Source organism: Vidua macroura, chromosome W (genome assembly GCF_024509145.1).
Source record: "Vidua macroura isolate BioBank_ID:100142 chromosome W, ASM2450914v1, whole genome shotgun sequence".
Taxonomy (NCBI): Eukaryota; Metazoa; Chordata; class Aves; order Passeriformes; family Viduidae; genus Vidua; species Vidua macroura.
Window position 1 is genome coordinate 3,332,985 of NC_071610.1, and position 17,051 is coordinate 3,350,035.

Below are 17,051 nucleotides of genomic sequence, written 5' to 3' on the forward strand. Positions count from 1 at the left end.
GGGCTCAGTCCTGAAGGTCAATTTTCTTCACCCTTGACGCATGTGTCCACCCCTTCTCTGCAGTGCGTATAGCAGTGTCTGTAGTTAAAAGGACGATATAGGGTCCCTCCCAATGAGAGGATAGTGGAACTTCCTTCCATGTTTTTATGAGAACCCTGTCCCCAGGCTGTATCTTATGTATCAAGAAGCCAAGGGGGCTGTGCTGCATGATTACACCCTGCTTTCGCAATTCCTCGAGATTCTTATTTAATGTTATCAGGTATGGTTGTATTTGCTCATCCTCTAATTTCAGATGCCCTACAGGCATACCATGAGTATAAGGCATCCCATATAACATTTCAAAAGGTGAAAGCCCCGTTTCAGAATGAGGCATAGTTCTTATGTTTAATAAGGCCAATGGGGGACTTTTTATCCATGACATTTTTGTTTCTAACATTAGTTTGGCTAGTTGGGCCTTTAATGTTTGATTCATCTTTTCCACTTGCCCAGAACTCTGAGGGTGCCACGGGGTGTGATAATCCCATCTGATACCTAAGGTATCTGCCAATTGCTTAATAATTTTTGAAGTAAAATGTGTTCCTTGGTCCGAATCAATGTAGCTTGCTAACCCGTATCGAGGTATAATTTCCTCCAATAAGAACTTTGATACTGTCTGGGATGTAGCCCTGGAGCTTGAAAAAGCCTCCACCCAGTGGGTTAGTTTGTCTACTATGACTAGTAAAAATTTGTATCTCCCAACCTTAGGTAGATCAGTGAAATCTACCTGGATTCTTTCAAAAGGTCGGTAAGCTGCTGGGTGACTCCCCAGTGTTAGTTTCCGGGAGTTTGACCTATTTATTTTTTTGCAGATTATGCACCCCTGTACCTCTTGCTTAGCCAGTTCATATATCCCTTTACAGCCAAAGAATCTCAGGATTTGCTCGGCTAGTGCTTGGGCCCCCCAGTGTGTTTGTTGGTGTAATCTCCTTAGAATCTTCCTAGTGTATTCTTTCGATAATAATTCCCTCCCATCTGGCAACTTCCACTTACCTCCTTCCAGACGCCCCCCAATCTTCTGATAATCTATCTCCTTTTTGGAGGGTTGGGGGGACGGTTCCTGGGTTTCCTCCCTTTCAACCTCCGGGATACTTACCTTTAACAAAGCTGCACTTTTTGCCTCTTTGTCGGCTAAGTTGTTCCCCCGAGTTCGGAAGTGCATCCCGGCTTGGTGTCCTTTTACATGGACTACAGCAACTGCCTTTGGCCCTCTGATAGCTTTTAATATTTGTTTAATTATTTCTTCATGAATTAGCCCCTTTCCCCGGGTATTTAGCAGTCCCCTTTCTTCCCAAATTTTCCCAAAGGTATGTACTACCCCAAATGCATATTTGGAATCAGTGAAAATCGTCCCCTTTTTCCCTTCAAGTCCCAGCAACGCCCTGTATATGGCATATAGCTCACAGGCTTGAGCCGACCATCCTGCATTCAGGGGTCCGGACTCTATCACTTTTCCCGTTTGCCCATCAATGACCGCATATCCCGACTTTCTTTTGCCTTCTATTACCCTTGCAGAACCGTCCACAAACCATTTTTCCCCTTCCTCGAGCTCTTCTTCCTCTAAATCCGGTCTTTTTTTGGTTTGTAGCTCCACCATCTCAACACAATCATGAGACAGGTCACCTGGAGCGTCCCCAAATAGGAATTGGGCCGTGTTTTGTGCCGGGGTGGTTTTTAGCTCCAAGTCGTGGGAATGAATTAAAATGGCTTCGTATTTCAGAAGCCTAGCGTCTGTCAGCCACTGCAGGGATAGCTGGACTCCAGGACGGTTTGGATGGGTGGTGGCGAAGGATCTCTGAAGCCCGGTCTTTAGAGCATATGGTTTATTGTAAAGGATGAAGGGCCCTGCTTAGAGTTGCTAGCTGCAACTCGTGGCAGGCCCGGGGAGAGCGGGGGGGAGAGAGAGGGAGAGAGAGAGATGGTGCCGGGTGGGTGTCCCAGCAGGAAGATCCAAGAGAGAGAGCGTCTGGTCCCTCGGCCACACCTTATCAGGGGGCTTCAAGGTGGGCTGGGACAGGACTTGGGCCAATGGGGTTACAGACATCGGATACTTCAGGGGAGGGTTACAGGTATGGGATGAACCATACATTGGGGGGTGAGACAGGACATTCCATTTGACCTTAGGATCTATCAGAAGGGGGGATTGCTTTCAGCTTGGCTGCATTATTGTTTTCGAGATGCTCAGTGATTAAGGTTTGGTATTTCAAACCTCGTTTTCATCTCAATATCTGTATTCTCTGATTCTTTTGCCAGGCCATCATATTTATAGGGCCTTGCTATTTCATCTTCCCCAACATGCCACTTGTCAGCTTTTTGCTGTAAAATGCTCCTTACATTGTGGGGGGAGTAGATGGTCAATGAAGCCCTGAATGTTACCTTTTTGGCTTCTTCTACCAATATTGCTACGGCCACAATTGCTTGTAAGCAAGTGGGCCACCCCCTGCTGACAGGATCCAGGAGCTTGGATAGGTATCCGACCGGTTTCTTGGCCCCTGCCCAGTCCTGAGTTAGAACTCCATGGGCAGTATGATTGCTAACATCTACAAAAAGCTGAAAGGGCCTTTTTAAATCAGGGAGACTCAATACAGGGGCTGCTATAAGGGTCTCCTTTAATTCCCTGAAGCCTTCTTCATCTTGTTCGGTCCATTTGAGCCCATCCGTGGTAAGTTTGTCATAGAGAAACCTTACTTTTTCACTGTATCCTTCAATCCATTGCCTACAATAACCCAAAAGTCCCAGCAACTGCCTAACCTCCCTTTTTGTTTTCGGGGGAGGCAGTGCAATTATTCCGGCCACCCGGTCTGTATCTAATTTCTTTTTCCCTTTTGTTAACCAGTGTCCTAAGTATTTCACTTTGGGCTCTGTGAATTGTAATTTGGACTTTGATACCTTCAACCCCTGTTTTCCCAGGAAATTCAATAAAGCTATAGTTCCCATTCGTACCTCCTCTTCATTAGAACCAGCTACCAATAAATCATCTACATATTGTAACAGTTTGGTCCCAGGAATTGGCACAAATTCACTAAGCAGTCTTTCAAGGGCTTGACCAAAAAGATTAGGTGAATCCACAAACCCTTGAGGGAGGGAAGTCCACCTCAATTGCTGTTTTCTTAGTGTGTCCGGGTCCTCCCATTGGAAGGCAAAGAAATCCCGGCTCCCCTCGGCTAGGGGGCAAGTCCAGAAGGCGTCTTTCAAGTCGATCACACTATACCATATATTTTCCGGGGAGATATTATTCAATAAAGTATATGGATTAGAGACCGTGGGAAATAAGGTTTTTGTTCTTAGATTTACTGCTCTTAAATCTTGTACCAATCGGTAACTACCATCCGGTTTCTGAACTGCCAGATAGGTGTATTATGTCTTGACATGCAAGGCTCTAATGTGCCTCTCTTTATTAAATCCTCAATTATTGGTTTCAATCCCTTTCTTCCCTCTAAAGGGATGGGATATTGTTTGATCCTTATGGGATCTTCTGGTCTCTCAATTTTGATGTGGATTGGTTCCATGTTTAATTTTCCAGCTTCCCCCGGAGTGTGCCAAACCCTGGGATCAATTTTTTCCTCATCCTCGGTGGTCAGCTTATATAAAACTTACCATGAGTCTTGAGTCCTTCGTAATTATGCTTATTCCTAGCATTACAATCAGGTCTCTTCCCAGTAAATTGTATTCTGTTTCTTCTACTAATAAGATGTCCCCCACACAGATTTTATTCTCAGATTCTATTTCTACATCCCTCAAGACAGGGACTTGAAAGGGTTCCCCTTTTGCCCCAATTACGGTCATAGAATCCTTACATTTTGTGCACCCAGGAGGTAGTTGCCGGACTGTGGTTCTTTCTGCTCCTGAATCAACCAAAAAAATCAACTCCTGCTTTTGGGGTCCAACCTTTAATTTTATCAAGGGCTCTCCAGATGTTCGCGACCCCAAATTACAGAGCCCCTAACACCTCTAATCCTCCTGAAAAATCATTTCATCTTTCATCCTTTTTTTACAGTCCCTCTTGAGGTGTCCTCTTTTCTTACAGTAAAAGCATTCAGGGGCACTTACCTGTTTGTCCTTCCTTTGTGTAGGTCCCGGCTTTCCCTGGGGCTTTCGAGCCTGTGCCGGCCTTCCCATTGTTTGGACTTGCTCTTGTTTGTTTGCTTCCCTGACTGCTGCTACCAACACGTTGGCTTGTATCTTTTGTTTCTCCTCATCCCTCCTCATATATACCTTTTGCGCTTCTTTTAACAATTCTTGTAGGCTTTTCTCTTGCCAATTATCTATTTTCTCCAATTTTCTCTGAATGTCCTCCCATGATTTTGCAACGAATTGCGTTTTTAAAAGGATTCCCCCTACAGGGGATTCGGGATCAGTACCTGAGTACATTTGAAGGCTCTTCCTGAGCCTTTCCAACCATTCTGTGGGAGTTTCGTCCTTCCCTTGACACTCCCCTAGTGCTTTACTAATATTTTGTCCTTTGGGGACTGCTCCCCGGATACCTTGTATTACCATGTTTCTTAGTCCGATCATTTTGGCCCAATCCTCCTCCGCCTGAGCGTTCCATTATGGTCTTTGTTCCGGCCACTTCTCCACCCCGCTCCCTCCCTGGGGGTTTCTGAATTCCCAATCCTTGATGGCAGCCTGCCTTATCATATCTTGTTCCTCTGCATTAAACAAGGATCTTAATATGGCTGAGATATCATCGTATGAGTATATACTATTTCCCAAGAATTCATCCAACCTCTCCGCCACCCCCAACGGGTCATCCATTAGTTTCCCCATCTCCTTTTTAAAAGCCCTTACATCCCCCGTATTGATGGGAATGTTTACAAATCCGATGACTCCGGGGGCGGTTGGGACTTCCCTTAAAGGGTATAGATTAGGTCTGTCCCTTTCATCATCACTATCCTCCATATTTTCTCTCCTTGCTTTACGCCGAGTTCTACTGGCAGGAGGAGATGAGTTTTCCCCAGTGTGAAGCGGCTGTGTGTGTGTGTCCCCATGTTGTGTGGGGAGGGGGGGTTGAGAAGGTCCCGGTGCATCTGCAGCCAGTATTTGGGCATTAGGTGGCGATGCAGACTGAGCTGGAGGTGCTGTTGGTGGGGCGGCCGGGACCTGTGCTTGTGATGGAGGAACTTGGTATGGGGGTGGTAGGTTTTCCAGGGGTTCCCAAGTTTTACCTGAACTTACCTTGCTGCTGGAGGTCTTAATAGGGAACAGCCACGCGCTAGCATATTCCCACAGCCTGGCATACCCCAACTCCTCATCATCCCACTCCCCTTCTTCGTATAAGTGTTCAGAGAGTGCTTGGCAAAACTTACTTTCAAAGGTACCAAAAATGGGCCAGTATAGGAATTTTCCAATTTCCCTGTTTCCCCATACCTCTACACAGTAGTGTATCATTTTTTTCTTTGGACTTCCTCCGCCTCAAGGAGCAGTCTTCCCAGTGTTCTAACATCCAGCCCAGGGGACTTTCCCTCGGAATTTCAGGCAACCCGTCCTTTTTCCCTTCTCCCAATTTATTTTTCCCTGATTTTAAGTTCTTACCTTTTTCGGATTTAGAACTCTTCTCTTGAGTTCTCCCCTGGACTTTACTGTTCCTTTGTCCCATGTTTAAAGTTTTTCCTTACCGTGTTTCCGAGTCGGTGTCCGCAAGCCGTTCCAAGAAGTCAGTTACTTGTGTGCTAAATGTATACTCCAGTCCTGTCCCGGACCGAGTCTAAACTCCAGTCCTGTCCCGGACTGAGTCTTACCAAATGTTTAAACCGGTCTGTCCCCGACTGAGCCTTGCCAACTTAGTAGCCGCACAGTGAACCGCTCTGTGGGTTTTCAGTTGGAAGAAGGGTGATCTCTCTTTTACCTGTTTCCCTGGACTCCCCGAGTCCAGAAGTCGGTGAGGTTTACCAATTTCTCGAACCCACGAGAACGTACGTTCCCTCCCCCGACCTGTCCGTGAGTGGATCCCCGTAACGCCCCCGAGTTTCAGGTCGTATGCGTGTTGTGAGTGTACCCGAGTTCTTTCGCTTCCCCCGTAGCCGACCACTTCCCTTGCGGGATAGTGAAACTGCGGTTTATTGGGCTCGCTCTCGCCCCGTGATGAGGTCACGTCTCACACACACACCCACTCACGCCTCACTCAACCACGCGATACTTACGGCTCCTTTTCCCGCGTGGATTCTTCGTGCACGTTGATTTTATGAGTGAAAAAATTTCTGCTGCAGCCTCGGAGACTTAGGCTCCGAATTCCGAGAGCTCTGGGCCCACCTTTTTTTTTCCTTACCGTGGCTTTTGCGGCTTTTCGTAATCCGGTTGGTTCCGTGGGATTCCTCCTTCCCGTCCGGCTGCTGAACTCAGCGAGGCGCCACCTGGATCGAGGATAGGGAACCCCCTGGATACCCCAAACCGGATCACGTCGGGGTCACCAAGATTGTTATAAATGAAAAATGATCCAGCCAAATTAAAAAAAAAATTAAAAATGTATTTTAGCAATAGAGATCTAACTTAGCCAGCCACAAGGAAAAGGACAGTGCCGAGCCCGGGATCGGCGCTGGGTGCAAGACACAGAGATCAGCCTCAGCAGAGGTTTCACTCTATGCTCCCACCCCACCATCCTGGTACAAGCGATTTTTATAGGGAAAATTTTGCCTGAAGCCAGGATTTCGGCATTCAGTCCTTTGTTTCATTCAAAGTCCCATAAGTTGATGAGATTTCCTTCTCGGTGACAAGGCAGAACAATTCGAAGTCCGGTGTCGTTGAAACTCTTGATGAAATTTACAGGAACACAGTATTCACGTCTCGGCCCGGGGGGATGTTCCTGATGTCCATCTCGGGTCGTTCACGCGATGATCAGCGCCTGGGTATCTCCATATCGCCTCAGATAAGGCCCATCTCCTGGCGAGCCACATCCTTTTGCTTGTAAATCGGGTTTCAACACACACCTGGTTTTGCCTGAGAAGGGGGGGCTTCTAATGCCAAAGGGTACATTCTAACAACTATTTAATATCATATATATCATGCAAAAAAATGGCGCGAATTATACCTGTTACATATAACACTCACCTCTGGTGTTCCAGCCTGCTGGTCCCAGATTCCTGCTACAGTCCATTCAGCTTCCTGAGGGGCTCTGAGACCGGCTGCTTCTTGAGAATTTGCAAAGGAAGCCCCTTTTCTATCTCTTCCCACCAGCTGAGCCACCATTACCTCGTGAAGAGGAGGCTAAACTCACACCACAGCGCCCCCTACAGCCACGGGGGAACAATCGCACGTGCCCTGCCTGCCTGGGAGCCAACAGCGCCCCTGCCACCTGTGACCATTAACTACACCGAAGGGGAAAGTTCTTGTCAGCCGAGAGAAGGCTGTTATTGGGAGTTTTTTGTTTGGTTGTTGTTGCTGCCGTTGTTGTTGTTTGTCTTGTTATACATCTACATCTATATCTATATCTATATCTATATCATCTGTCTTAGTAAAGAACTGTATTTCTTTTCCCAATCTTTGCCTGAAAGCCCCATAATTTCAAAGTTATAGGAATTTGGAGACAAGGGAGTAATATTTTCCATTCCAAGGGAAGTTCCCACCTTCCTTGGCAGGCACCTCTCTTTCAAACCAAGACAGTATCTTCTCTGCATCTGTTTCTATGGCATGTTATTTCTTTTTTTCTCACACATGCCTATCCTCAAAATATTCAATAATACACATGACACATACATGTGCCTTTGTTTTGGGTGGTGACATGTATTCATGTTCTCATGAAGGCTGTTCTTGTTCCAGAAAGTTTAACTATTTATAGTGATTTTAAAGAACATTGTCAATGATAACTAGTGGTAATATGTTTTCTCTAACAACAAAATTATGGATAACAGGCCATCCTAATACATTGAACTCTGCATGGAAAACGTACTAGCAAAAGCACAGGCCTCTTTAGAAGAGTCACTACATGAGTCACTTTAGAAGAGTCACTACATGATCTTTCATGAGTACTTGCACTGTATTGAAATATTTACTGGGAATACAGTAAAGGAAGTTGGTAAACCTGTAAAATGTTCAATAGTAACTCTAATCTATAAATTGACATAAATTAACAATGCTGTGCACACTAGTGTTTTTTTTAGTCAAGATTTGTAAACAATTTCCATATACCTATCCAAAACCTTTAAGAAAACTGCTCAGGTTTATTCCATTATTTCTCAAAATATATACCTCTTAGGCCAAGGTTTTCTATGCTGTTCTTGTCTTCAAAGGGTAATTATGTTTAGGGAATGTGAGGGAAGTCATGTAGGATTTTAAAACAGTGGGAGGACAAATAGAGAAATTTAAACATTGAAACCTAGAATTTAAATTCATCATAAGACAGAAAAGGTTAATTTTCATTAATAGATAATTTTGACTTGATTTTTAAGTTATGGTGTTATGAGCAAAAAGCAGGTGCAGTTTCCCCAGGTATGAGGCATAACACTCAGCAACTGAAATCATTGGCTTTAATGAAAGTGCAGCATTACCATGGCGGGAGCCCTGGGACACCAATTCTAATCAAATGGGAACCTGACACAGTGGAGCCCTGCTAGGAAGTGAAGCTCAAAGGAAATCACAGGGGTGGATAATAAAACTTGCACTGATTAACATATAATATATATGCAATGTCTTGTTTTGTTCATTAGCGAACTCAGATGTAATGCAGGTATTGTTGTCTGAATTCTGAGATCCTCAGCTGGCTGCCAGGTTGGCACCCATACAGGGATATATGCAATTGTGGTGGGGTGGAAAGCGAACTATCTTGGGTTACCGTGATGATGAGATAGGATGTGCTCAGGACTCTTACATACTCAGGCAGGGGAGGTGAACTATCCTGAGCTACCACAACAAATCTCACACCCTACATATGGCTATTTGAAAATTTCATGTTAAGCATTCCTAAAAGGTGTATTCTTGACTCAATCTTTTTTTTTACACTATAACGGAGTTGCATCACCCAGGCAGAGACATTTATCTGCACTTAATTGCACTGTAAAACCATGGGAAGCTTCTCTGAGTCAATAATTCAATTTTATGGACCAGTTATTGTCCACATCAAAAGTTTTAAAAAAAGGCTTTGTGCATCAGAATACATGCTATTGCAAGTCTGTAAGAAATGAAATCACAACAAGTTAATACTGGTTTCTGGCTCAGTAATGGAGCATCCAAACATCTTCTGAAGTGCTGACAAAGTAGATAGACTGATGTTTGTCCCTATGACCACACTGAGAAGCAAGTTGAAAATATGTGTCCAGGTAGAAAAGAGAATTTTTTTTAAAGTTATAAGAGGAGTACTCAGCATTTAGAAAACATCCACTGATATATTTATCCTTATTCCTTTTCCATTTCATTACAAATTTATGTTAACAGCTATAATTTAAAGAGTTACTTGTGTTTATTTAATTTTATTGCACATGTATTTTCTGTTCTCACTGTACTGTCTTTTCATGAGGGCCACAGGATGTCTAAGAGGGCTATCTGCTGCAGGTTAGAAGGCTAGTTTAGTCACTATAGAGGACTTTCTAAAATGCTTTCACATGAAAAAATATCTAACTTGATAAGCCAAATTCCAATCAACTTTCTTTTTTCAGGTTTCTGGTTTAAAAAAAAAGGTGACTAATTGCATTAATAAAGATTGAATTTGAAATATGAATGTGATTCATTGTAGCAGCAGCTCTCTGGCCACAGAGAGCAACAGGCACAACTCCCAGGCATTGTCCTGGGGCAGGCTGTGAGAAGATCAGAGAAAAGAATGAGAAACAATTCTTATCTTCACTTGCTGCACCTGTTGTTGTGAACATGTGGAATGTGTTACGGACACTTGCTTACCAAAGGGTGATTTCTTAATTGGCCAGTGGTGATGGTGTTTGGATTCCTGGACCAATTAGGTAAAACTGTATCAGACTGTCTGTAAGGGCGATGGGTTTCTTAATAAGTATAGTATAATAAAGCGATTGATCAGCCTTCTGGAATCATGGAGTCAATGCTAATTATTACCCAGCCAGGGATGCCGTGCTATGACAATTAATCTCTAAGTAGGTGTGTTGGTTTTGCATGGCCTGGTTTTCCGTAGTGGGGCGGCCACAGAGGTGGCTTTCCGTGAGAAGCTGCTAGAAGCTTCCACCATGTCTGGCAGAGCCAATCCCTGATGGCTTTGAAGATGGACATGCTGCTGGCCAAAGCTGGGCCAATGAGAGAGGTTGGTAATGCCTCAGTGATGACATATTTAAGAAGAAAATCAAAACGAAGTGGGCACAGTTTTTTTCTTCTAGTCAGAGAAGAGGAAGAGGTGAGAACATGTGAGAGAAACAACATGGCAACACCAAGGTCAGTGGAGAAGGAGGGAGAGGAGGTGCTCCAGGCGCTGGAGCTGAGATTCCACTGCAGGCTGTGGTGAAGACCATGGTGAAGCAGGTTGTCCCCCTGCAGCCCATGGGGATCCACAGGGGATGCAGAGATGCACCCGCAGCCCATGGGAGAGGTACTCATGCAGGAGCGGGTGGATGCCTGGAGGGGGCTGTGATCCAGTGGGAGACCCGGTGGAGAGAGGGGGCCCCTGCTCCCAGGCCAGAGCAGCCTGTCCTTGGAGGACTGCACCCCGTGGAAGAGTGACCCATGCTGCAGCAGTTTTGGGAGGACTGTTGCTCGTGAGAGTGGACTCATGTTGGAGAAGTTCATGGAGAACTGTCTCCCATGGAAGGGACCCCATGGTGTAGCAGGGGAAGGACTCCTCTCCCCGAACAGCAGAAGAAGATCTCGACTGACGAACTGACCAAACCCCCACACCCTGTCAGTGGGAGGGAGGGAGGGAGGGAAGGGCTGGGGGAAAAAAATGTGTTGTAAGGGTTTATTTTACTTCTCATTATCCTCCTCTGATTCTGTTAGTGGGAAATTCACTTTGTACCTTTAGGCTGAGCCTGTTTTGCCTTTGGAGTGCTTTCTCTGGGTTCTTATCTCAACTCATGAACCCTTTGTTAAATTTTTTCCTCTCCTCTGCCCAGCTGTGGCAGTGAAGGGTGAGCAAGCAGCTTTCGTGGGTGCCTGGCGTTTGGCTGGTGTCCAACTGCAACAGTAGAGGACCACAGTTTCCTCTTACTTACCTTCCTTTTGGCTAATTGCTCCAAGAAGACTGTATTAGGTGTGTTTGTAAAATGCAATGCAAATGTTTTGTGATGGTTTAATTCACAGACAAATGGAAATAATTTGTCTACAAATTGTGCATTAAAATGTTCAAACAGACCTTGACACAGGCTAAAAGCATGCCAGCTACCACTTTCTCAAACAATTTCTGGACACAGCTTGGGAGTGTGAGTCAGGAACCATTCCTAATAGGCAGTAGATGCATGTGACTATCCTGTTTTGAAGAATAAAAGGCTTTAAGAATAAAGGCATAAAATATTGTGTGACTACCAGCCACAGTGCCAGAGAACAGTCCTAGGTATGGACTGTTTATATGTGGCCATTGAATGTTTTAGCTGAGATGGCTGACATTTAAGTATCTGAAGAATGGAAAAGTTCTGGGTTTTTTTCAAAGAAGCTGTTTTAAAAGGCATAAGCCCAAGAAGCTCTTTTAACATACAAGATTTTGATAATTCTCTCTCAGTCTTAAATCTTTTTACTGGCAAACCCATTAAAAAGGGAGTGGCAAGGCATTTAAAGTACGATATGATGCTTTCAGATTTCTTTAATCCATAGAAGTGTGGCTTTCATCAGCTTGTGCTGAATACAACAGTCCATTAGGCCATTTTTAAATTTCTGTCCTTTGCCAGAAGAAGAATGTCCAAATTAACTTTCTGGCCTATGAAGCTATATCAATTTACCTTTGCACCTTAAAAAGTGAAAATTAAAAATGCCCAAATGCTTTTATATTAATCTCCTAAATTAATCCATAGCGGTCCTCCCAGCTCTTGTATGAAATTGCACAGCATTTGTTATGTAACTGACATGCAGTTCTATATCTCTATTATAAAACATGACAGTAAGTTGCTTTCCCAGTATCTGTCCAAAACAAGACTTTTGAGAGGATAAAGTCATATGAGGCTCAGATTAAATGCAAAAATAATTGTGGGAAGTTCAGGAAGTTATAGCAGGAATAGTTCCTGCTTCCTTTCTGGAGTTCACCAATAGTGGACCTACAGAAAAGAGCCCAAGGAGCATCTTTAGCCAGATTTCAAATTTCTTTCAATGATAATATATAACTCATCATTTATCTTCCCTACAAAAACAACTGTTATTAGGTCTGTTCTTACAGACCTAATATAACAATACTGGGACAATCTACTTGTCCAGCAGAGTAATCGTAATCTATCACTGATTTATTTTCCTGTTATATAATGTATGTCATTGTTATATATATTTTATAGCCTAAATTAAATATTTCAAATTATCTATATTTTAAATTTACTCAGAATCCCTACTGTCTTGCATAATCAAAAACTGACTGTAACATTCAAATGAAAATACTAGAGCTTTGCCTTCTATCATTTTTCTTCCAGAGAACTGTTTTTTACAAGTATACATTTTAAAAGATATAGCTGACATAGAATTCATATCCCTTTTTCATACAAACAGAAGCACATTTTAACATAGTAGAGATAATGCAAGTTTATCACTTAGAAAAAAATGAATTAAATAGTATAATTTCATTCCATATTAAATTATTTTTGGCAAAATATGCTAAATTATTAGAATAAGAAAAAACTCCACAAAACTCTGTCTTGCTTACCGGGAAAAAAAAAAAAAATCCATAGTCACCATCAAGTTGTAAACTTAGAGCAAGTACCTATACAAATATTTTGCTCAACCTTCAGGCTTCCTCAGCTTCTTTTTTTTTTTTTTTTTTTTTTTTTTTTTTTTTTTTTTTTTTTTTTATTTTATTTTATTTTATTTTATTTTACCTCTACCACTGAAGGCTTCATCTGATACTTAGGTGGCTTACTTTTAATGATGACTATTACCTGGTGTATTAATTACAAGGTGCTATTGTTTGTTCCTTTGAACTAAAGTCAATGCAGAGAACATAACTTTCATTTTGTTATACAGCATTCATCATTACATTCTTTCTATTCACTGTTGTAGCTCAGCCTTAACACCAGATTCCCAATCATTTGAATACTTAAATTTAGGATGATAGTTATATGTTGCATTACTATATTACATTCAGATAAGAAGCTGATTTCCTTTCAATTATTTTGAAAAAATATACCATCGTGATCTTAATTTTTAAAAATATTTTACTGACACATCACTTTTATTTTAAAATTCTGCACAGAAGTACATACTGCTTATAAATTACTAACAGGCAAATAAAACAGTGTTTGTGCATCCCATTAACAAAATTACAGGTACCTGTATATTATATCAGTCCTTATGAAACAAGCAACCTCTAAGAAAGCATGGTGTCAGGTGTGAAGAATTTGCACTATGCTTCTTAAAAGTGGATTACAGTAATACCTAATGGAGCAAATCACACTAAGTATTTAATTTCATTTAATGGAAAAAAAAATCCCAATTTACTCATGTGTGTTACAACACCAACTTCTAAAACAACTAATAATTTAAATTAGTTGTTTTCTTGTGCAGGTAATAATATAATACTCAAACAAAATAGTCACTTCTACAAATTCTTTTAGTTGAACAAGACTTTAAAAACATAAAATGGTCCAGTGAGGTTTTCATTGGGAAAAAAGTAGTCAAATGTGTTATGTTTTACCATTATGTTTGTACTGGATAAGCATATTTTATATTGTCCTGGGTTGCAAGATGTGGGTGGGGGTGTGTATTCTATTATCATCTGTTAGAGGTGGAGCAGTTATCTTCTGTTAATTGGGCAGTTTTCTTTATCTCTTCCACAACTAATCCTCCCTCCAGGGAGATATCTTCTGTTAAGATTGAGTCTCACTGCATGACTGATAAAATTACATCATCCCATTGTGAGAGGCTCCGCCCTGGGGGAGGAGCCGAGCATTCCTACCTGGATATAAGCTGAGATTTTGGAAGACCACAGCAGCCTTTCACCACTGGATTCCCAGAGGAGCAGTTGTCTTCTCCACTCTATTCTCAGAGCAAGGCCAGGCCCATCTACACCACCACTGGACCTTCAGAGGAAAACTACACCCTTCTACAGGATCACTGCTTTAACAGAACTACATCTGTCACTCCAGGAGAATTGCAACCACCATTTAATTGTCAGATCGTATTCTGACTCTGTCAGTGTTCTTTATATTACTGCATTTTCAATTTTATTTTTATTTTCTTCCCGAATAAAGAACTTTTATTCCTGCTCCCATATCTTTGCCTGAGAACCCCTCAGTACCTGGCAAGATAATGGAGCAATTTATACTGAGTGTCATCATGCAGCATCTACAGGATGGCCAGGGTATCAGACCCAGCCAGCATGGGTTTAGGAGGGGTAGGTCATGTTTGACCAACCTGATCTCCTTTTATGACGAGGTGACCTGCCTGGTGGATGCGGGAAAGGCTGTGGATGTTGTCTATTTGGATTTCAGCAAGGCCTTTGACACTGTCTCCCACAGCACACTCCTGGAAAACCTGGCAGCCCAGAGCTTGGACAGGAGCACTCTTTGCTGAGTTAGGAACTGGCTGGATGGCCGGGCCCAGAGAGTGGTGAATGGTGCTGCATCCAGCTGGCAGCCAGTCACCAGTGGTGTCCCTCAGGGGTCTGTAGTCAGGTGGGGGTTGGTCTCTTTCTCCAGGCAGCAACTGACAGAACGAGAGGTCACAGTCTCAAGCTGCGTCAGGGGAAATATAGGTTGGATATTAGGAAGAAGTTTTTCACAGAAAGAGTGATAAAGTATTGGAATGGTCTGCCTGGAGAGGTGGTAGAGTCACCATCGCTGGATGTGTTTAAAAAAAGACTGTATGTATGTCATGGGTTGGTGCTGGCGCAGTGCTAGTGCACCCATGAAAATATATTATTCTCAAATGGCTACTGTGAGATGTGACCAGAAACAGAGCAGAGCAGGCTGAAGCTTAGATATAAAGGAAAAAAAAATATATAAAATTTCCAGGTGGCACAGGCTCTCTCTCTCTCTCCCTCTGTGGGGGGGAACAAAAGACATCTCAGTGTTTCTCCACCCTTCCGTCCTGCAGGGGCCGGCCCGGTTCCATTCCCTTCATCCCCCTTCTTTGTCCGGGCTCCTGGCCTACCTCAGCCTAGGCCGCATGGCTTCCCCTCCACCGCCCAGCCTGTGGCTGGGCAGAGGAGGTCTGAACTCTTCACTGACCGGAACAAAAGAGAGTTCCTCTGGGAGTTCTCTGCTTTTAACCCCCTGTGTTCTCAGAGGCATATCCATATCTTCAGTGGTTACACCAGATGTCAATATTCAAATCTGACCACTGATTGGTTTGACTATAACTTCCCGAGAAAAACTCACTTCCTTGTCAACCCACAACAATGTGGCACTTGGTGCCATGGTTTAGTTGAAGTGTTAGGGCATGTGTTGGACTCGATCGTGAAGGTCTCTTCCAACCTTGTGATTCTGTGATTTCAAAATTATAAGAATTCAGAGGGAGGGGGTTTACATTTTTCATTTCAGGGAGGCTCCTGTCTTCCTTAGCAGACACCTGTCTTTTCAAACCAAGACAGATTTAGAAGACATCTAGCATTTGAAAAGCAAAATTTCAGTATTTACATTTTATTTACACACTAAATCATCAATTAAGGAAAAAAATAGTTATATAAAGTTACTAAAATCACCTATGGACTCCATCAACATGAATTGGTAACAATCAGAAGCAGATTAAGTAGTATTCCTAGGCCAACTTTGTAATTTTAGAATTCCATTTTCCTTTGAATTCATAGGTATATATGTCCACACACATATGGGTATGTGAATCCTAAAATGGTAGTTTATTAAACTTCAGTTTGTTATCAAAATATGATATTTTCCCCCTTGACTTACAGAGTTGCACTGTATTAAATTAAGCACAAAGACTTAAGAACGTACTTCATTTACTACATTAATTATTTATCTTTATTGCAAATTGATAGCTTGAAGTTGTGAATGAATAAACAATTATAGGATTTGGACCTTTTGTATTAACTTGGAACAGAAGTATATAATACATTTCTTTCAGAGCCTAGTTTACTCTGTCTTCATTAAACTTACATGACTATGTACCCATTAGATATTAATATCTCCAGTACTGAAATACTGCATTCTCTAGTACCATCTTCATTTCTGTACTTTCAAACAAAACCACATACACTTGTAAAACAAACTTTGATTCATCCAACATTATAGATTTAATAGCTCTTTAAGCTTGAGGGAAGCATTTTAAATCTGTATTAAAGACGGTGTTATTCAGGAAATCCTAAGACTTGAAAAGATTTAAGTGCATTGGTACAAGATATTTTTCCTTTGTGCAAATAATATCCATCCAGTGCTGAAAGAGTGTGTTTATATGTCACAGGATATTTAAAGCTAGCTGTGTTCAACTGTATGGCTGAATCCTGAAGTCCACAGACAAGGAAGGCTTCCTCTAAAAATCAAAAGATTTTTGTCCAAGTACTGATGAGCAAAACGAGTAGGAAAAGACATAGTTAATTAATCAGATAGAAATGCTATTAAGCTGTTCTGTGATTGTTCACAGTTTTATCTGTACAGAGAAAAACCAGAAAAACTTTCAGACTAGGACATTCTCTTTCACCAAACACTCCTTCATAATCCACAATTAAAATATTTCCAGTAAGTCTGCTGATGGCAGAGAGCATCAGCCTCCAGCAAAGGGCCCTTCATCCAAACATCAGCATTTCTCCCCGTGCTCGTCCTAAAAGCTTGTTTTTCAAAGCCACTCCACTTCGGTACGTCCACTTGTAAATTCCTCACCCCGGCAACGCTTTCAGGATCGGGTGTTTCAGTTCCTGCGATGCGGCCTAATTACACCCACACAGATGAACACGAGCGGTAACAGTAACTCCAGGAAGCGTTTCATATCTGACATATCTCATCCACGAGGGCAGGGAAGTAAAGGAGGACGGGACTGCCACCTTTGTGAGT